At 43.9% G+C, this 22386-nt stretch overlaps 1 protein-coding gene across 2 annotated transcripts in view; it reads right to left on the reverse strand.

Annotated features, from left to right (window-relative positions):
* Positions 1–18559, reverse strand: part of CX3CR1 (C-X3-C motif chemokine receptor 1) — a 24614-nt gene extending 6055 nt beyond the window's left edge. Inside the window, exons 1-3 of one of the 2 annotated variants that reach the window (XM_025194362.1) lie at positions 18458–18559; positions 5124–5227; positions 3358–3428 (exon numbers count right to left, since the gene is read on the reverse strand). The gene's annotated coding sequence lies outside the window, so the exon portion shown is untranslated. Of the gene's footprint in view, positions 1–3357; positions 3429–4410; positions 4509–5123; positions 5228–18457 lie in introns of those variants that run through there. The other variant, XM_006037878.3, reaches the window with a different exon arrangement.
* Positions 18560–22386: the final 3827 nt, after the last annotated feature.

A 22386-nucleotide genomic window follows, 5' to 3' on the forward strand; every position in this document is an offset into this window, starting at 1 on the left:
GGTCGGACTCGATGATCTATTGAGGTCCCTTCCAACCCTAACATCTATGAATCTATGAATCTATGGGCTAGCTCCTGTTATGTCCCGGGATTCCTGGTACTGCATGCAGGAGCTATGTGCCATTGGGCCAGGCCCACATCTGCCTGCATGCGCCCCTGCTCTATGGAGGCAGGAGCTTACCTGGCCCAATGGCACACAGCTCCTGTGTACAGAGCTGGGAGCCCTGGGTCATGGCAGAAACTGACCCAGCAGCACCCTGACAGCCCACTGCTGCTGCTGGGGGGAAGAGAGATGTGCTGTAGGGGGGCGGCAGGGTACCCACACCTCCTACACTGTCCCCCTCCCCTGCAAAGTGCTCCCTATCCCCACACAATCCTCCCCACCCACACAGCCCCCTCATCCCCACATCCCTACTTAGTTGGTCCGGGCCGCTGCTGCCAGCCATACCCCACTTCTATTTGCTCCAGCATGCTGAGGCAGTGTGCTACAGCAGTAGTGGAGCATGCAGCAGGCATAGAGATACTCTGGCCATGTGCTAGAGCACCTCTTTGGAGGACCCAGGCTCCAGTTGTTTGGGGACACGCTCCAGGAGTGTGCTCTGCGCTGCTTTTTTCCAGGGTGTTTATTTTTTTATACTGGGACTTCCTGGTATCAGACTTAGAGTCTACACTGCAAATATGCAGTGCAGGGAACATTTTTTTATCCTAGCTTGCCTCCTGCAGTGTCTTAAACTGTTTTGAGATGCCGCAACAGACATTTGCTTGCTTGTCTGTATGCGGCTGGAGAGTTTAATTTATTTTCTCATCCAAACAAAGCATGTTTTAGAAGACCAGGGCAGGTTTGGGTTTTCCTCCCTGGATGCTCTATGTCAGCAAGGACATATGTTTACCTTATGCTGAATAATTCATACATTGCTGGTTCAGGCTCAGGCCAAGCTGTATATTTTGTGGGGAATTGTATGTAACTATACAGGTGCTTCTTTCATGTGAAAATGTACTTGCTTCTACATACTTACAACAACACTCACCTCTCCCCTGCCTGTGATTCTTCCTTGGACTGGTGTATGCCTCCTTTGCCTATTCAGTGATATTCTATGGACTCCAGCCTGTTTGATACACTGGCAGACATACCAGTTCAAGGAACTGAACCAGGAAAGAAAGCAGCAGCATCTAGACACTTCTTGCAATGAAGCTATAGCAGGCATTTCCAGAAGTGTGGAAGAAAGTTGATGTATCACTATTGAAAAAGGACCAGCAATAACCACAGACTGATGAACCTGACTGCCTGATTAACCTGACTTCAGGTCCTGGGCAAACTAAGGTAAAATCTGTTATGGGAGTTAAAGAATAGTAATATAATTCTTGTCAGTTTGCATGGCTATATGGGAAATAGGTCTAGTCACACATACTTGATTTTCATTCTTTTGATGAGATTATAAATTTTGATTAATATACTATCTATGTTCAATGACCTTTAAGCATTTGTAAGATTTTTTTACTTAAAGCACACACCTCCTGGTTTAAAGAAAACCTTTCGTTTACAAAGATCAGTAATTCACACATTGACCCTCTGTTGGATCTCAAAAAGAGAGGAACCTTTTATCAATCTGATGTATTTCTGGCACAGTCTTGTGGGTTTGTCTCCATGCCCAGCATTGTTCATTGTTTTATCAGTGAGCTCTGTAAATAGGAAATCATGGACAATAGCATTTTCAGAGGATGCCAAAAGTTGGTAAAAGGGTTAATAGTGGTTGAGATGGGATAGTCATTCAGAGGGAGCTGAGTTTTCTAATAATATGAGCTCATTTGATCAATTTGCATTTTTATGCAGTCATATTTGAGGTTATATAACCAGAGACAAAAAATGCAGATCATATCTACAGAATGAGATATTGTTTTCTTAGAAGCAGTGACTGGAAAAGATTTGGGGTCTTTCAGGACAAGTAATTGAATGCAAGTGAAAGGGTGTTTATACACGTGCTCTGGGGGTGGGGGGAGGGTGCTTTAATTAGAGTGGCTCTGAGAGTCGTTCTAATTAAAGTGCTAGAGTGTCTTGTCTATCAGTGTCCCTGTGCTGAAAAATGGCGGTGGGGGTGATTTAACTAAAGCTCATTGAATAAGCTTTAGTTAAACCGCTTCCACCGTTTTTCAGTGTGGGGACCTTAATATATGATTTTCTGGAGTCTGCTGGAGTGTGGTAATTACTAAAGTCTGCTCAGACACACTGTATTACAACGCATTGGAGCAGCCTTGCTGCACGTGTACAGGCACCCAAACAGACTTAGAGCAGGCTTGGCTTGTGAAAAGAAGTTGGAGAGGCAATGTGAGGGTGGTACTAGAGGGCTTTATAATTGACATTGCATTTAGGCCCAAAACGTCAGACTATCTGACTGTTACACGAACCAAATCATTTGCAGTTTTCCTGTCAATAGCACAAAATAGACTGAGAGACAGAATCCACTAGATAAAGGTCAACTCTACTTGCAAGCAGTTAAGACTTTAAAAATGTATATATTTAAACCAAAATTCTTAGACAGAAGAGTATTTAAAAGGATTGTTAGGGTGACTACCAGTAGGACCTAATATACTACATGTAATTAGAAAGTATTTCATTTTTATGTAGGACTTTTCAGCACTAAGTACCTATTCCACCTATTAAGCACCTAAGCACAATCCTCAGTTCAAGTCCCTGTTAATCTGTTGATGCATCTACTGCCTTTTTGAAACATTCCCCTTTCCCAGCAGCTCCAGATGTATGTGTGTCCACATCCATTGTGGGCTATATATTGCCTAAGACCCACCAAGAGTCAATAGGACTTACGTTCTAAAAAGTGCCCAAGAGAAGGTGAACAAGGTGGGATGGGGTAAGAATGGGCTAGTTATGGCATAATGTAGTTAACCAGTTTTGGTATTATAATAATGGTGGTAATACCTAGAGCTAATATAGCAAATATTTCAGAGTACTTTAACAAATGAGCTATTTTGTTATCTTTATTAATCAGATGGGGACATAGGGACACTAAAAGCTCAAGTGACTTGCCCAAGAAAGACATGGAAACAAAATGCAGGTTTCAAAATAACTCCTGAGCCCTGTCCACTCTGCGACGCAGCTTTGCCACTATCCAGTTCCATTCAGATTTTAGAAACTAAGATTACTCTTCTTGTCTTTGGAAGGAGGGGGAGGGGGGAGGGGATTTGTGTTTCCTCCAGCTTACTGCTGGCTCCCTCATTATCCGTAATGTTTAGAAAAATAATTGCCAGATGTTTAATATGCTTAGCTAATTCCCCTGATCCCTTTAAAATGTGTGTAGCCCGCCTCCTCTTCCCACCCTGCCTGCCTCTTCAGATTTTCTCTTACCTGGTCTTTGTCAGGGGTTCTTTTTAAAAGGCCTTCTTCTTTACTAAGGATTCAGGTTTGGTTTCTATTATCTGTGACAGGAAAATTTAAAAAGAGAATTCAATATTTCAGGGATTTGAAATCACTGTTCATTCCATCTCCTTCCACTCATTCATTTTCCTGTTTCTTCTAGTCCTTCTTTGCCCCTTGTTACTGATGTGATTACACATGCATTCAGTTGTTGATATTGGAGAACTGAGACATTTCTAATCAACCACTCTTGTCTTCCTATCAGTGTAGCACACTTACAATCTACAGGACTTTCTCCAATGCTGTCAAGATTAGTTTTAAATACTGGGTTTTGGGGATTTTCCTTGTGTGCCATACTCCTGAGTTCTTAACATTCAATCTTAACATTTCTTTTATCCTATTTTCCTAGTTATATCTGCCATGAACAATCAAAATAACTATGTCACCTCTTTGCTGTTTTAATTGCACACTTCTCATACTGGTGGATATCATATATCTCTCTAGTTTTTGTTTTACCAGTTTAATTGCTGCGTCACACCGCAGCCACATATGGTTTGCCTCAGCAGAATATATTTGGCAGCAGCCAGTTGTTTTTCTGTTTTTTTTTTTACTGAATGTCTCTCTCTCATACATGTTCCTCAACCACAACATAAAGTGTGGGAATGGGCAGGGGTGTCTCACACCCCTGCCAACTAAGCCATTCCTATGATGATAGGTTTTATAGATGAGAATATTCTATATTGTAAATCCATTAGCATTTCAATCTAGCTTTAAACATTTCTGGTGGTGGTGATTTAATTATCTTCCACATTGATCTCACAATACATTTTCACCCCTCTGTCTTACAGTAACTAACCTCATGTTCCCTTTTCTGGTTTTACAGTTCTCACTCATTTTGCCATCATCCTTATCTACTTTTAAGTATCATGCACATACCAGAGGTTGGAACATAATAAGATCCTTAGACAGACAAGACCATTTCTAAGTAGCCCCTTTTTGTGGTGACACCTGTCAAATTCTGTGTAAAGCATAGTTTTCTCTTACCTTAGGATTCAGTTGCACTGGAAATCAGCATCTTTCTCAAGCTGAGCGCAATGGTTCTTAAAAAATATTCTTTTCTTGCCCTCATATGAGATTATGATAAACTTGTACCCAGACAATAAGTGTAAATTTAGCAGGAAATGAATAGTTTCCTGGGCTGAACTACACAGTGTTGTGCAATAATATATATAGAATACAAAATATATATCTTCTCTCTTAATCTGTCACGAATATTAGGGTGGCATTCATGGAGTTATCTTGCATTGATAATGAAGGCAGCAATAATGCAGCCAGTTGGGTAACAGAGACCATTTAGATGCTCTGAGTGAGTAGACAAAGCAAAAGAAAGCTAACTTAATGGTCATGATATAGAAACTCCCCATCCCATTAGTTTCACTTTGGGTGTTTTTAGACTGTTTTCAAGTTTGTTTTCATTTTGTATAATTGTTTGATACTCAAGGAGAAAATTGAAGATTTTGGCACGCAGGTGAAGTGAGAATTGAGGGTCTTTACCAGAAACTGGGACTTTTGTTATAGCCCTCCAATACAAGGCTATCTTGTTAATATTAGCCAGATGAGTTCATAGAGGAGCTAGCAGACCTATAGGATCAGGCAGCCCAGAGCCAACTGAACTGGTCACTGGTTCTTTAAATGTCCTCATCCACAAAAGTCCCTAGTGCCCCACTACATATGAGAGTGCTGCAAGTAGTACCTACCTTGTGGTGGACATGCATTATTGCGTGGCTACTGTTTGGTGGAAATGCATCTATTGCCACAGGCCCCACTGACTGTCAAGGCTGGAAACACTGATAAGAATCACCTGTGGAGACAAGTGATTGAAACAAGGCATTTACAAATAGAGATAAAGTCTTTTGTTAAATTAGGGTACCCTATCCCACATGATTTCAATAAATTTATTGAACCATTTCTGAGTACAGTTGATTGTGTGGAGCTGCACAGATTGAAAATTGGAAAATGACAGTACAGAAGGCATTCTTTGGGGGACCCACAGCCCAAGAGTTTGGCAGAGGAGAAATACAGAAGTATCTGCTGGTTATTAGAAGCTGAGTTAGCTGATATAAGACTGGTACCAGGTTTGGGGCTGGAGGTGTTGGTACATAGGATAGTCAACTGGTGAAATTTTAGAACATCATGAACAAAGATTATGCAACAGGGAAATGAAGAGCATAAAGAAGCCAATTTGCGCACTGTGTCTTTGGAGTGCAGAAATTATAGTAACTATGTATAAGCTGGGGCTTTCTGTGTATTTATTGGACTTGCAGGAAAAGGGTCAGTCCAATTAATGTTTACAAAGATCTGTTCTCAAGAAGCAAATGTCCCCCCCGCCGTGTATCTTACAGGGATTGATCCTGAAATTCATGCTGTCAGTGATGGTAGCCACAAGATCTGAACAACCACAGAAGCACCATTTTGTTAGATCTAATTATTGTGGTTTGAATTATTCAAGTCAGCAAATAACTTAAATGTTGCTTATGGAAGAAATCACATCTATGCACTGCATCATGAGGTGTGGAGTGAATGGAATATCTTTAAGAACAAAAGGTAATGACTATGAGAGAGAAGGAGGTTATGAGTACTCTTTTTGAAGGGAGATGGGGGTCTGGATTATCGTTATCACTCTGGAATTCTTGAAGGCTTGAATTTGAGGTGAATAGCTGTGTGAATTGATTCTATAAAGCTATGAAAACTGGGGACTGGGAGAAGGGGAGAATGGTGGGGGGAACTAATACCGTGCTTTTAAATCAGGTGGCTTTTACTATTGAAAGTATCTATTTAATTGCCAGCAATTTAAAATGGGTAAATGTTACTGTTAAAAATTTTATAAACAATCTAGAAAATAATAATGGACCCTTAGCACTTGCATGCATATTGTTTGGTAATGACTTAACCAGTCATTTAAATAGTGGGATATTAGAAAGAAAGAAAAAGCAATGCTTGTGTTTAATCAAAAGCAAATTGCTGCTGAAGTGATTAGAATAAAGGGGTAAAGGCCATAGATAATGAACATTTGTGGTCAGCTAAGACTGGAAAACCACACATGCACACAAATCTATATATAGCAAAAATCGGTCACTGTCATAGTAAGAATTCCCAAGTGAAAAGGAGAATTTAAGAAAATGTTCTATGCAGGTAGTGTGGGAACAGGAATCAATAACTCATGTACAATCTTGTAGCTAACCAAGGAGGAGCTATAGTTAACCTTAATTGTGAAGACTACATAAAAGAAGCCAACAGACAACTCTCTGACACCATATACTATGAAAAACTAGAGGATGATCCTACTCTCCTTTTCACCTTGGAACTCGAAACTACCATCAAATCATTTCCATCAGAACCACAAGAAAAACTACAGAACTTGATCCCCTTGCTACCCAACACAGGGGTTTTTTACATGCTCCTCAAAATCAATAAACAGGGAAGCCCTGGAAGACCTATCCTATCCAACCCTGGAGCCCTCACTGAGGAATACCAGGTTTCATTGAATCAGTCCTAAAACCCCTTGTCACCTAAAAATCAAGTTTTGTCCAAAACACAACACACTTTCTATGAAAACTTAAAAACATAGACCACCTTCCAAGCAACACCCTCCTAGCCACCATGGACATTACCGACCTATATACTAACATCCCACACCAGGATGGCATTGAAGCCTGCCTTACATATGTGCAAGAACAAGATTGCAACTCAGAGCATAGACCCAAAGATATAACTGAATTTACACACTTTATCCTCACACACAACAACTTTACTTTCAATAACCAACACTTCCTCCAGACCATGGGCATAACTATGGGCACCAAAATGGCCCCACAATATGCCAACCTTTTCATGAACCACCTGGAAGAAAAATTCCTCAATGACTGCACCATCAAACCCTTGCTATACTTAAGATATATAGATAACATCTTCATCATTTGGATTGAAAGCCTGCAATCTCTGATTGATTTCCATCATAAATTCAACATGCAGCACCCCTCCATCAGATTATTTCTGGAATACTTCAACACCAGCATTCAATTTTAGACGCAATGGTCACTATTCAGAATAGTACAATGCAGACCACCATTGTGGAAGAATAGCCATGCCTGGAAAGTAAAACTGCAACCTGTCACTCTCATTGGACCAGATAGTCTTCTTTAATTTCACCTGCCATGACTTAGAAGGAAAAGGAATGAACCAAGGATAAACACAGCCCTATGACATAAGGTTGATGTTAGATCTGTGGTTTAGAAGGCTGACTCCTCTTCATAGGGCTCCACCATCCCCATCCCCTGTCCTTACCACACCAGATGTTATAACTTTACTTTTGTTAGGTCTCCCTTATGGGAGTAACAGGTCTCCAAATGGCCTTGCTCAGTCTCTCAGTGGCAACTTCCTCACCCTTGGTTGCTTGCCCCATTCTTCCCTGCACAGGTCCCAAGCAAACTGTCCCACTGTTCATCTCTGCACTTATCTTTCAGTGCAGAGGTATATTGGGCCAGTGCCCCAAACTCACATCTCCACTCAGCTCCACCTCTTCCCTCCTCCAGGTCTCTGGGAAGGAATCCCACTCCCACCGGATTCAGACTCACTGGTTTGGATGCCACTGCTGTCTCATCTCCCTGGCTCTGCAGGTAAGTCTGTCTTTGAAACTCTCTCCCAAGTCCCCTTTGTTGGCCACATGCTGCTGTCCTTGGTCCGTTCTCCCATGGGTCTCCTTCAGGGCATTTACCTTTCCCTTTGGAAAGCCAACTACTTGGCCAGCTCCCTTTTAATTCTCCATACCGATCAGCTGCATCTGCGGTGGCAGCATTTCATTCACTGCTCTGCCGGATCTCGCAGCTTATCCCCTTAATTACCATCTGGGGCTTTTGTGTGTATTTTCCCCTGCCTGGGTTCACCACATCTTCTCTCCCTGTCCATGCTCATTGCCCCAGGAAGTTTCTCTTCTTTCTTTGTTCCTTTGGAGTTCTGTGACTGCTGCCCTGTCACAACCATGTACAAGAAACACATGGACCAACATACATATCTGCACAGAACCAGCAATCACCCTAAACACACCAAGAAAGCTGTAACTTACAGCCAAGCCCCCGATACCACTGAATTTACACTGGGGAAGAACACCCGTGATCACCACCTCACAGATCTCAAAATGGCCTTCAGTCAACAAGGACACTCCTCCAGGGAGATAGATCACACTTTTGAAAGAGCCACCCAGATACCACATGAAGAATTGCTGTAATAGAGAAGAAACCCTGCCATGAATCTCACACCATGGGTTATGACATACCATCCCTCCCTGGAAACTATATGGAAAATCCTTAAACAGTCGCAACCCATATTAGAAGGAGAACCAGTTCTCAAAGAGATATTCTCAGAACCATGCATCCTATCCTTTAAACAAGCACCACACCTCACCAACCTCATCACCAGAAGCAAACTTCCTATGGCCCAAAACACACTGATTGGATCCAGACAATGCCGGGACAAGAAATGCAAAACCTGCCAACACATCTCCACCACCCCCACAATTACTACACCCCACAACAGAGCATCACCATTCCTGGATCTTACACCTGCACCTCCAGAAATGTAATATATCTCATCCAGTGCACCAAATGCCCTGATGGAAAATACATAGGGCAGACGAAACAACAACTGTGCACCAGAATGAATGCACATTGAAAATCTATTAAAGACAAGAATCTCCAATTACCTGTGGGGGCACATTTCTCACAAGAAAACCACTCTCTCTCCAAGCTCTCCTCCTCAGTTCTAATCCTTAAAAGGAATTTACAGATTACCTTTCACAGACGAGCCTATGAACTCTACTTCATCACTTTACTGCACACAAAAAATCATGGACTAAATATAGACATTAGATTTATGACACATTATAACCTGCCTAACATCTGACTCCCCAGGTAAAACCTCCACTTCTTAACAGCTACTCTCATTCCCTCCCACCCCACCTTCCTGTCTCCCATCCTTTGACTACAGCTACATTCATTCCCTCTTCCCCCCAACCCTGTCTTTCACCTACTAACCATCTCAATTTACATTTTCACTGACTGGCTTTCTTGCATACGTACCGGCCTCTGGCTGCTGTACCACTCCATCCAGGAAGAGCACAGACCATCTGCAGACACTTCCCCGGCATGATGAAGGGTGTTTGTGTCCAAAAGCTTGCTGAGAAGAATTTTTCCAGCTATTTGAGTTGGTTTAATAAATATACTGGGTTTACCCAAAGATCCTTGTCTGCCTTGTAGCTAACCAGGCACACTGGGATAAGATTTGACACCAAAGGTTTTGTGACTGCTACATGGAAATAACGACAGGAGAAAATGAAAGAAGTCAAGCCCAACTGATGTAAAAGCATCTAGTGAAGGAAGTGGTACATCTTGGGAACATAGGGTAGGTGTTGGGGGTACTACAGTTTTTCTGTAAAGGGAAACATCTGCACAGGAAGCTGGAGAGGAATCTTTCTGAAGCTGATAGATCTAACCCAGACTGGGACTTATATATTTCTGGCCTTCTATAAATATAAATACTTTGTGAGAAGTGGTACTTATAACATAATCTACCCAACTTCATGCCACAGCTGTTTAGCCGCACTTTCTAATTGCAGGTGGCTGGTAACTTCCTTGGTAAACATTAAACTAGAAACATTAGTGCAATTTGTTAACAAAAATGGTCTTGCATGGGATTTAAATTGGTTTTGGGTAGTAGCCAGACACAGGAACATGTCCGAGTTCCTGTTCCTCCTTAAAGCTTAGCCATCTAAATCAGGTAATGGGAAGTTTATCCTAGCTAAGCCAGGCATCCTTATAAAAAGGCATCCCCCAGCAAAACATGGGAGCAGCGGACAGAGGTCAGCAAACAGAGAGGGAGTTTGCTTAGGGAATTCACCTGTGAGCATGGGCAAGGGACCTAGTTTGGGTGTTTGGCATACTGGTTCTTGTGGTGTATCTTTTCCCCACTTCCCTCCTCCCTCTCCTTTCCCCCCACCTCCTTATGGCATAGGTGTTCTCCAGGGAGCAAAGTAGGCACAAATAGAGTCTGGGTCAGCTGTTGCGACCTGCGTGGGATGTGCCATGTTTGTGTTCCTCTCAGAGGGTCAGGAGCACTTCATCTGCACCGAGTGTAAGCTGGTGTCTGCCCATGGGAAGATTCACAGGATGCATCTATACATGCTCCTACAGCACTGTTGTTACTGGGACATCATTTAGCACTTCCTGTCGGAAGTACCAAATGATGGCACAGTAGCAGTCTGTACTGTGATGTGCCAGTGGCACAAGGTAATTTTTAGCCACCTTGTCACCATAGCAATGCCTTATACTGAGGAAGCATGGGTGTCAACCCTGCATTGTATCCAGGATCAGGAAGATTACTTGGACAAGAGTTATGCAAGGCTGGTACCAGAGGGGACAAATGGCAGTGAGGAGAAGTGACAGCATATGACTACTTGCAGAAGGAGGCCCCCCCAGAATTGAAGAGGAGCAGATTGAAGTCAGCAACTGCTTTTAGGCACGAGGCAGAGGAAGCAGCAGCCTAGAGAACAGGAAGTGCAAGGCCCCAAGGGCAGGAACTTGGGGCTGCTCACCAAGAAGGAAGAGAAGAGTGGTGGTGGTTGATGACTCCCTTCTGTGTGGGACAGAGAAACCAATTTGGGACCAGTCTTATATCAGCTAACTCAACTTCTAACAACCAGCAGATACTTCTATATTTCTCCTCTGCCAAACTCTTGGGCTGTGGGTCCCCAAAGAATGCCTTCTGTACTGTCATTTTCCAATTTTCAATCTGTGCAGCTCCACACAATCAACTGTACTCAGAAATGGTTCAATAAATTTATTGAAATCATGTGGGATAGGGTACCCTAATTTAACAAAAGACTTTATCTCTATTTGTAAATGCCTTGTTTCAATCACTTGTCTCCACAGGTGATTCTTATCAGCGTTTTCAGCCTTGACAATCAGTGGGGCCTGTGGCAATAGATGCATTTCCACGAAACAGCAGCCACCCAATAATGCATGTCCACCAGAAGGTAGGTACTACTTGCAGCACTCTCATATGTAGTGGGGCACTAGGGACTTTTGTGGATGAGGACATTTAAAGAACCAGTGACCAGTTCAGTTGGCTCTGGGCTACCTGATCCTAGAGGTCTGCTAGCTCCTCTATGAACTCATCTGGCTAATATTAACAAGATAGCCTTGTATTGGAGGGCTATAACAAAAGTCCCAATTTCTGATAAAGACCCTCAATTCTCACTTCACCTGCGTGCCAAAATCTCCAATTTTCTCCTTGAATATCAAAAAATTATACAAAATGAAAACAAACTTGAAAACAGTCTAAAAACATCCAAAGTGAAAATAATGGAATGGGGAGTTTCTATATTATGACTATTAAGTTAGCTTTCTTTTGCTTCATCTAGTCACTCAGAGCATCTAAATGGTCTCTGTTACCCAACTAGCTGCATTATTGCTGCCTTCATTATCTATGCAAGATAACTGCATGAATTACCTGTCAGTCTTACCTCTATTCCTGGGAAAATGCTAGAGAAAATAATCAAAGAACACATTTGTGCAGGCCCAGCAGGGGAAACGATGCTGAGGGGAAACCAGCACGGGTTTGTCACAGGTAGATCCTGCCTGACAAACCTTGGAGCCTTCTATCACCAGGTCACACACTGACTGGACGCAGGAGCTGAGGCTGATGTCATCTTCCTGGACTTTAGGAAGTCCTTCGACAGAGTTTTGCACCCTATCCTCATTGGGAAGCTAGCAGACTGTGAAGTGGATCCTACACGGTCAGGTGGGTGGCCAACTGGCTTAGGGACTGCACTCAGAGAGTGGTGGTGGATGGTTCCTTCTCGGCCAGGAGGGAGTGGGCAGTGGGGTCCCGCAGGGTTCGGTCCTCAGACCGATATTATTCAATATCTTCATCAGCGATTTGGACAAGGGTGTGGAGAGCACCCTCATAGGTTGGGGAGTGTCCTTCTCAGCAGCTCGAAGGCAGAGAGGGATCTTGGAGTCATAATTGACTCCAAGATGAACATGAGCCGGCAGTGTAACGAGGCCATTAACAAGGCCAATCGCACCTTGTCGTGCATTAGCAGGTGCATGCTAATAGATCAAAGGAGGTGATGCTCCCCTTCTATGCGACATTGGTCAGGCTGCAGTTGGAGTACTGTGTCCAGTTTTGGGCACCGCACTTCAAGAGGAACGCGGGGAATCTTGAGAGGGTCCAGAGGAGGGCCACTTGCATGATTAGTGGCCTTCATGATATACCCTACGGGGGGAGGTTGAGAGAGATGAATCTCTTCAGCCTTCACAAGAGACAGCTGAGGGGAGATCTTGTGGCCGCCTATAAATTTATTAGGGGAGGTCAATGGGGAATAGGGGACGCGCTGTTTACTAAGGCGCCCCAGGGAGTGACTAGGAATAATGGGTGTAAACTAGTTGAGAGTGGATTTAGGTTAGATACTAGGAAGAAATTTTTCACAGTATGGGTGGCCAGGATCTGGAATGGGCTTTCAAGAGAGGTGGTGCTATCACCTAGCTTGGAGGTCTTCAAGAGGAGGCTAGATAGTCACCTGGCTGGGGTCATCTGACCTTGGTCCTCTTTCCTGCCAGGGGCAGGGGGCTGGACCCGATGATCTAGTGTGGTCCATTCCGACTCTACAGTCTATGAATCTATTAATTCCACCTTAATATTCATGACTGATTAAGAGAAAAGATATATATATATTCTATAATTGCATAACGCTATGCAGTTCAGTCCAGGAAATTATTCATTGCTAAATTTACAGTAATTGTCTGGGTACAAGATTTAAATAATCCCATATGAGGGAAGGAAAAGAAGAATTAAATTCTCTGGCCACATCCAGACAAGCAAGCATGTGCCTGTTGTGGTGGCTAAAAATAACCTTGTGCTGCTGACACAGCACAGTGCAGACTGTTACTGTTTCATCATTTAGTACTTCCAGTTCCAACTAAATTATGTCGCAGTAACAATAGCGCTGTAGGGGCATGTAGATGCACCCAAGGAGGGTTTTTAATTAAGTTCTGTGGAGATGGTGATCAAAACCCTCCAGCAACAGAGTGTACAGTTCAGAAGAGAAAGGAACTCTTTCTCTTCAGCAAGGCTTTTGACAGGGTCCCGCGTGATCTTCTCACAAATAAATTGGAGAAATGTGGGCTAGATAAAACTACTACAAGGTGGATAGATAACCAGCTCAATAGCCACAAGCAAAGGATAAGTATTAACAGGTCCATGGCAGAATGGCAGGAGGTTTCAAGTGGATTCCCACAGGGTTATGTCTTGGGCCCGGTGGCATTGAGGGTTTCTTGAGCAAGTTTGAAGACAGCACAAAACTGGGAAGGATTCTGAATGCTACGCTTTGGGAGGAATAATCAAAAACACAAATATAAAATGGGTAACCCCTGGCTGTATGGCAGCACTTTGGGAGTCTTGGTGGACCATAGACTCTGTCTGCAGTATGATGCAGCCTCACAAAAAGTGAATGCAGCTTTGGGATGCATCAGTAAAAGGCGCATTAGGTGCAAGACACTGGAGGTGATAGTACCTTTATACTAGGCACGGGTTAAGCCTCATCTGGAGCACTGAGTTCTGAGTTGTAAAAACATTCTGAGCTGTTATCTTCTTTCAAATCCTTTGCTCTATTATTTTTCAGCCAAAAATCAAGTGAAATCTAGGAGCTAGCATTTTCTCAGGGGTACGTCAAGTCTAAAAGTTGAGAATCACTGATCCAAACTGTCATTTCCCACAGGAATGTCCTGACCCCCAGGCTATGGAACAGTTTGGTTGTAGGCACTTGTAATGGGGTTGCTAAGGATAAAGGTAGCAGGAGGCAGGCTGAGCAAAGCAGTCAGCTGGCTCGAGGCCAACAAGAAAAAAAAGGAGCACAGGGGCTGAGTTGCCCCCAGGGGGCAGGCAGAAGTCAGCCAGACTGTAAGGCACCAGGCTAGAGTGGCAAGTCCAATGTACAGTGAAGGTAGAAGTAAAGCTAAATGGTGGAAGCTGAGCAACAGTGAGCAGAGATCCAGAAAGATGGGACTGCATAGCAGTAACTCAGCAAGTGATATCCATGTTGGGGAGCAACAGACATAGAAGTTACCAAATTTAGCACTAATTACCTGAGCCAAGTAACTGCAAATAACTGCAAAGCCTAGGCCTTGTGTTAAGATATTGTGGAGTTGGGTAATTTGGGTCCCCAGTCTTGTCCCATGTTCCTGAGTGGGACAGGAGAAGACAGTTATTCTGTTCTGTGTGGGTTGACTCCTGAAAGGGAACTGCTGAGAATAAAAAATGGTTGGAATGCTGTGGGCATAAAGCCCCACAAATAATACTGGAAGATAGTCCACTGGTAGACATAGTAGACTGTTATTTGGGAGTAGAGTCACAGAGGACCTGCCCTGTGAACCCTGCAGCGTAGGATGACTAGTTGTGGGGTCAGGCAGAAATAGACAGGAAGAGGTGAGGAGGGAAATGCACAAAGTGAATGTGCACAAGACTTGACCTGCATGACTGGTATGAGAGCAGGAGGTTAGCCTCTGTTGTTAGAAGTGGTTGGGTGTTATTAGTGTTGTCAAAAGATGGTCATTAGCGCTGTTATCCAGTGCGGACTCCATCAGCATTGTTAGGGAGTTTGGGGCTACTGGTCACATCAGGCTCTTTCAGTTTGGGTGACGATACTGTTGGGATGCTGTCTGTGGTGCTGTCATCACTGCAGTATGCACTATATGCCCCTAATGACCTCAGTGTTACACAATGACCACGGCTCAGTGGGCACTAACATCCAACTAGTAGCACTGAACCTAGACTTCTGGAAGTCCTGGGGCTGTAGCAAAACCCCCGGTTTTTCTTTTTTTTCTTCTAAAATGCATTCCGTCCCCTTCCCCAACCATTTCTGACTTTTTCTTTCCCTCTCTATTCCCTATAGATAAGTATAAGTGAGCTAAGACATAGGATAATCTTCAGCATTTTATTTTGGTAGCAAGTTGTATTTGTTTTGTTTTTTCTCCTTTATATTGTATAATTATTATGTTTATATTGATTTTTACTGTTCTATATTACTGTTTTACTGGTACTATATGATTTAGGCCTACATATGTAAGTTAGCATAAGTCATGTCAAGTTTCCATTTTGTTTGTCAAGTCTCCATCCTGTCCCCATGCCCGGTTGTGTAACCCATGACTCACACCTACCCCTCCTATGTAACTTGGTTCCTTAATGAATGGGGATGAATGAGGGTGCTTGAGAGACAATGGCAGTAGGTCTAAAAATAGCTCCCTCTGGTTGACCGAACCATCAACACCAATACCTGAACCAATGACCCAGCTCTTGAAACCACCTGGAGCCCTCTGGGACAGGACTGATATTGCCTGGACCAGGCCCTCCCCATAGGAGATCAGGGGTAGTCTGCCCCATAAAAAGGGGTAGTGAAAACTGACTCCTTGGGACCCCCTCTTCATCTGGACTAGCGCCATGCCACACCACCGATCCACCCAGAGGCCCTGCTGGCGACCCCCCTCTGGACAACACCTACTGGACAAGGACCCGTTTCCAGTCTGGATAGGTAGCTATCACTCCCCACCCCCTCTTCAACCAAAGACTTGGACTCTGCTTCTCTTCCCCACCTGGACTCCAACCCTTCCACTGAGTCTCTTTCTCTTGCTGCCATTGTGAGTGCTTTTGTGTGTGTGTGTGTGTGTGTGTGTGTGTGTGTGAACCAATAACTTCATAGGGCCATGCAGTGTGTTGTCTGTTTAATAAACCTGTTATTTTGAAACCCCGAGTTGGGTTTTTGTCTGTTTCCTGAATGTTTCCTCCTTGCCACCACTTATCTGTCACTCCAGTCTCTAAGCTGTCAGCCGGTTTCCATCCCCAAGCTCCCAGGTTTCTGCCTCTCTCTCTTTCTTTCCTGGCTGTCTTCTCCTTGCCACCACTTATCTGCCCCCCACCCCCAATATGTCAGCTGTCTGCCTCAGTTTCCAGCCCCAATCTACCTTAAATAACCTCAAGCCTCAGTTCCTCAGCCAGCTTCTCTGTAGTCCACCAGTTCTAATCTCAGTTCTGTCAACTTTCACTCCCTGCACTTTAACTCTCTCTCTCACCTTAACCTTCTCCAAAGTATCCCAGGTACCCCAAGCACACACATACATACCATGCCATCGAAGTTAGGAACTTACCCATGTGTAGGTGGGTTGTATGTGTATGAACTGGTGAGTGTGTGTGTGTGTGTATGTCATTATGTGTATGATATATGAAGTAGTGATCTGTGTAGATGTACTGAGTGTACGAGTATGGACAATTGATTTTTGTCTAACTTTTGGGGTGTATAGTGTCTATGCTTCAATTGGTGATAGGTATGCATGTGCCTAGGCTAGTTTGGATGTGTATGTGCCTGAGTTGGTAGTGTGTATGTGTATGCATCCAGTTGATTCATGTGTTTGTATATGAGCAATTGTGTCACACCCTCCTGTCTAACAGTGCAATATTGAGATCCTGAGAGTTGTCCTGACCCCACAGGACAACAGGCTGAACTTTTAGTATCAGGCCCCCCTTCACCAGAGATAATTATAATAATAATTTAAAAAATACCATTTTAAGGCCTCCTTTCTGTCTAGGCCCTGTGCAGGTGCCCAGTTTACCCAGTTTGCCTGTGTCTGGCCCTGCCAACTAGTACATGGTACTAGCTGGGTTATTTATTTGCAGGCATGGTACAGCCATAAAATGCAATGCCCCTAAGATCAATACATAACATTAAGAGTCCCAGGCTCCGTTTTATTCACCAATCAAAACAACTTCATGTTTACACCATGCACATCCTAGTTCTCACTAATTACTACTGTACTAAAACAACTTTAAAGACATGATCCACATCCCAGTTCTTGCCAGACTGTGCGACCCACTCACTAAATAGAGAAACCTATTTACCAGGTCACTCTGATCCCTCTCTTGGTGTCCTGTACTGGTCTTATCAGTCACTCTTTATCTGTTGGCCTTGCAAGGCACTTTTAAGGCCTACTAATATAATTTTCCCAGCTCTTCCACATAAGTGACATATGGTAACCTAGTTCTGTTCTTTAAGAGGTCTACTATGGTCAGTGCTGTTAACAGGGTCTCTATGTGATTTGTATATGCACTGATTAATGGTATTACTAATCCATACTCCAGAAAGGCCTACAGACTCATGATATAATTGCACTTCTGACTGGAGACCTCTCCAGAAAGACAAAAAATCAAAGTGTAGTAGGGATTGTTGGCAGAGTCACTTGATTCCTCTTATTACAGCACCTGTCAACACTCCTGTTGAAGCCAAGAATGCATGAATGACAGGGACAGAAGGACAATAAGTCAGAGGAAACCTGACTGTATAACCTAATGATGAGGGCTCTCTCCCGTAGGCTGCAGATGTCAGTAACTGAAAAACCATGATAACAGGTGCAGATAATGGACACAGAGGGCACGTCTACAGGACAGTCGGTCAAGCGGTCGGTCAGACCTGGCTGACTGCTCCTCCCAGCAGATATCTGGGTAGTTTAGGTTCCCCATGACAATGACATCCCTAGACCCAACTGCCTCCCTAAGCTGTACTGAGAGATCCTGGTCCAACTCAACCCCTTTGCAGGGTGATCTGTAGTAGACACCTACCGTAAGATCCCTTTCACCTTGCCCCCCTTAAAGTTTGACCCATAGTGGCTCTGCCTGACCTTCCTCCACCCCAAGGCTAATTCTTGATGATGTGAGTTGCCCTTTGACATAGAGGGTGACCCCCCGCCTTTCCTCCCGGTCCTGTCCCTTCTATATAGTGTGTATCCCTGAATGCCCACCACCCAGTCGTGGGTAGGATCCCATCAGGTTTTGTGATCCCCACTAAGTCTGGATTTTTCCCTGCTATCAGAAGGCAAAGTTCCTCCTGCTTGTCCCCCATACTATGTGCATTAGTGTACAGACACGTGGGGCCTCCTGAGAGTGTATGTACCTCCCCCTTGCTCCCAGGACTGCTGTGCCCATTGTTGCTTACCTGGGTTTCTGTTTCTTTTGTCGCCTTGCTAGTTGAAGTATCCCTTCCTCCTTGGGCAGCCCCTTCCCCCGATGAAGCTAGTTTAAAGCCCACCGAACGAAATCAGCCAACCTAGAGGAGAAAATGCATTTACCCTTGGGTGAGAGATGTAGTCCTTTCCACCCCAGCATACCCTCAGCCCAGAAATATGGGTCATTGTCCAGAAATCCGAAGCCTGCCTCATAGCACCAGCTCCGAAGATGCCAGTTAACTACACCAATACAGGCCTTGTGGCATCTACTTCTCTCCACTTACCGGGAGGATGGAGGAAAATACCACCTGGCCTTCCATCTCCTTGAGTAGATGACCCATGGCCTTGTACTCTTCCATGATGGAGTCAGTCTTACCCTTAGATGCATCATTAGTCCCCACATGGACCACAACTAGAGGGTAATAGTCCAAGGGCTTAATGATCTTTGGGATGGTCTCTGTGACCTCCCGAATCCTCACACCGGGCATGCAGCAGACCGCCCGTGACCAGGGGTCGGAGCGACAGATTGGGCCATCAGTTTCCCTAAGGAGGCACTATTGTTGCTGGGCACTAACCATGTGGCAGCAATACTGCATAGTAGAAATGAGTTCCTGCACAGTAGTTCATTGCTACCACACAATAGTGTTGGCAAAAACCATGCGGTGATGGTACCGTGTAGTAACGTGAGTTACTGAACAGTCATTAGTTCTTGCTTATACAAGTACTAAATGATTGTGCAGTAATAACTGCGTAGTGGGTGACTCATGTAGATGTGCCCACTATGTTATGGATAATATGGGCTTAAGCTTGCATGGGTTGAAGTGTTCAACATGCAATCCATAAATAATAGCCTGGGAATGTAGAATAACATCTGTTACTCAAGGCCACCAGTATTGACTAGGGCAGGTAAGGATAAGTGCTTTTTGGAAAACATTACTAGCAGTTAAAGGTAACAGTTTTAATAACTTGATGTTTTAGTATTTAAGAAGCATAACTGAATTATGGGTAGTCAGCCAAAAGCTTATTGAAATAATACTGTACTCTTGTTACCAAATATGCTAAGACAAATGTGTAAGTAACTTGTGCCAGCCGTGGCCATTTTCGGGGGAGCCTGGGTTAAGTTACAGAGGTGTGATTGAACTTAAACATAACAAAAAACCTAAAGGGAACTGTTATATAAAAGGTCTGACAACAGAGTAGCCAAATGCAGCACAGTACACTATAGTTTTAGCTTAAAATTGTTAGTAGTAGTAGTAGTGAGTGATGTAACCAAATATATTTGATGCAGCGTTGCTATAATGCATATAGTGGTGTTAAGGTACTCGGAGCGAGAGCAACCTGGATTCTTGTTTCTGCTTCTAAGGTTATATTGTCTAATGTTTGTCTGTGGAGTATTGGTGCTCTTGTAGTGGTAGAGATGTCGGTACCACGAGGTGTGTGCATGCATAATGGTGTCCTTCCCAGAATTCTCTGGAAGAAGTGACCTAGATGTGGGCATGCACAGTGGTGCCAGAAACATTGGTGAGAAGAATCTGGGGTAAATGCAAACCGTCATCTTGATTGACCGTAAGATTGTAACTGATTGGTATCAGTAACAAATGGCAACCTGATTTGATTGGATGACAATGCGTGGCATGATATGAAATGCTTGGAGCTATAAAAGGAGCATGTGTCAGAGTCAGCATGGCGAATGTGGCAAGTGAGTGGTTTGCATGTGGAGGCAGGCGAAGGTATTTGGTACTTTGAGAGAGTGGTGATCTCTAATGGTGCGACCTTCTGTGGCCCTCATCCACCCCTGGACATCTGGGGGATCTCCTTGTAAGTGTAAGGTCTGAGACTTTGTGGATAGAAAGAGCCTGTTGCTTAATGCTATGAGAGTAGTCCAACTGCTCTAGGATTGTAATAAGGAGAAAAGAGCTCCAAAGCCCCTCAGAAGAACCCTTCTATTGTGAGTGGAAGTACAGAGCTCTTAACTTGTGTGCCTCTGTGGTGAACTGGAGGAGGGCTTTGTCCTGTTGTATTGACTATGGAGTTGATGAACCCATAAGGGGCTCCATAGTGCTAGAGAGCATACATGTGAGCGTGAGCTTGTTGGTTGGTTGCAAAGCTGTGGTGTCTCTTGTAAAGAAAATGTATATATACAAATAGTTTTGTATTATTATTGTTGTTGTTATCAATACATATTATATATTTCGTGTATTTAATTTTGTGGATTAATAAACTAATATTCTACAGAAACAAGCTGGTCCCTAAGCCAGTAGTGCTACCCAGCACTATTGGTCAGCTTGGGTTGACCTCAGTAACACTTTTCACCCCTTTCCAACCCCAGTGAAAGCGGGGTTCAGGCTTCCCCCAAAATCCTAGGTGCAACACTCTCAATTCCTCTTGAATTAAAACCACTTCTTTAAACAATAGTTCTGTTTCCATAATGAAAGGACTTCACCCTTACTAGAAGCTCCTCTACTCTTACTTCCACCGGAACAGAGGAACTGTGCTCTGAAGACAGGGGTAGCAGCATATGTGAGTCATGCTGGCTCCTGATAAGTGGCTTGAGACTGAAGGCTGAGGCTACTTTCTTTGGTGACCTAATGTGGTAAGTAGAGGACAAGTTTGATAGTTTTGTGGTGGCCTGTGTTACCAATTAAGTGAACTTCTGCATTTTGTATAAGATGTGTCAGAGAAAGTGTCTTGGCAAATTGCATTGCTATAGATGGGTTAATGAGAAAAGGGCCATGTATTATTGAAATCAGGCCACAGCCACAAAGATGGGACACAGTCCCATGCCCAGTTAGAGGCACAGAGTCAGAGCAGACATGACTTACACAGCAGCTTAGCAAGGAGCCCAGCAGTAGGACTCTTACACTGCTGTCTGTGGCTATGTCTACCTTGCGTCTCTCTTGGGACTGATGCCAAACAATAAGTCTTGTCTACATGCTTCTGTTCCACATGCTCCAAACTCAGAAATGCAGCACTCTGGGGATACCTCCTGTTGCTCCTCTCAAGTGTCCCAGAGAGAGATCCAGGAGTGCCAGTGGGAGCTATCCGTGAAGTGTCCTCACTACTGCATTTCTGAATTCAGAGCATATGGAGCAGAAGTGGGTGAATGGAGACTGATTTTTCAGTGGCAGATCCAGGAGCAGTGTGGAGCCAGTGCAGGTGCACCCTGGCTTGACTTGCTGTGATGATGTGGGTTTGATGTGAATTTCTGTGCCAGCAAATATGACTTTGGGCATGGTAAGATTTAATTTAATCCATTTCTCATTATCCTTCAGAAGAACTCAGCCAAACAGCTGCTGGCTGATCATGGTGGTGCTGTTTATTATGAAAGAGGGAGAAAGGTAGCAAGCTGTGTGTTAGCTGTGGATATGTCTATTTGCTTGGAGCAGCAGTTCTCAACCAGGGTACCACGATAGCCCTTCTAGGGTGCCACAGAATGCTACACAAAGTTAGCATTGTTAGGTGTGCAAACATGATTTACATTTTACAAGATAAACCCAGAGGTGTCAAATAGGAATCCATAGTGTTAAAAACATTCTGAACTATTGGGCTTTCTCAATTCTTTGAAATAGAATGGTTCTATTATTGCGCTGTAGTAAAAAAAAGACTGAAAACTAAGAGCTGACAGTTTCCAAGGGGTGCTTTGAGTCTATTGATGGGTGCCTTGAGTCTCAAAGAATCGAAAACCACGGGCTTAGAGATTTGTTGGCCTGGGTTGCACAGGAGGTCAGACTAGATGACCGTTCTTCCTGGTCTTCAAAATCTATGAATTTCTGCATTGGCAGTGGAGGCCGAATAGGACCAGAAAGGGAAGAAGAGAGAGGCAGAGAAGGGTTTAATAGATTTCATAGACATTATGGCTGGAAGGGACCTCGCAAGATCATTGTGTCCAGCCCCCTGCCCAAAGGGCAAGAAGTCAGCT

Source organism: Alligator sinensis, unplaced genomic scaffold (assembly GCF_000455745.1).
Source record: "Alligator sinensis unplaced genomic scaffold, ASM45574v1 scaffold1118_2, whole genome shotgun sequence".
NCBI lineage: Eukaryota > Metazoa > Chordata > Crocodylia > Alligatoridae > Alligator > Alligator sinensis.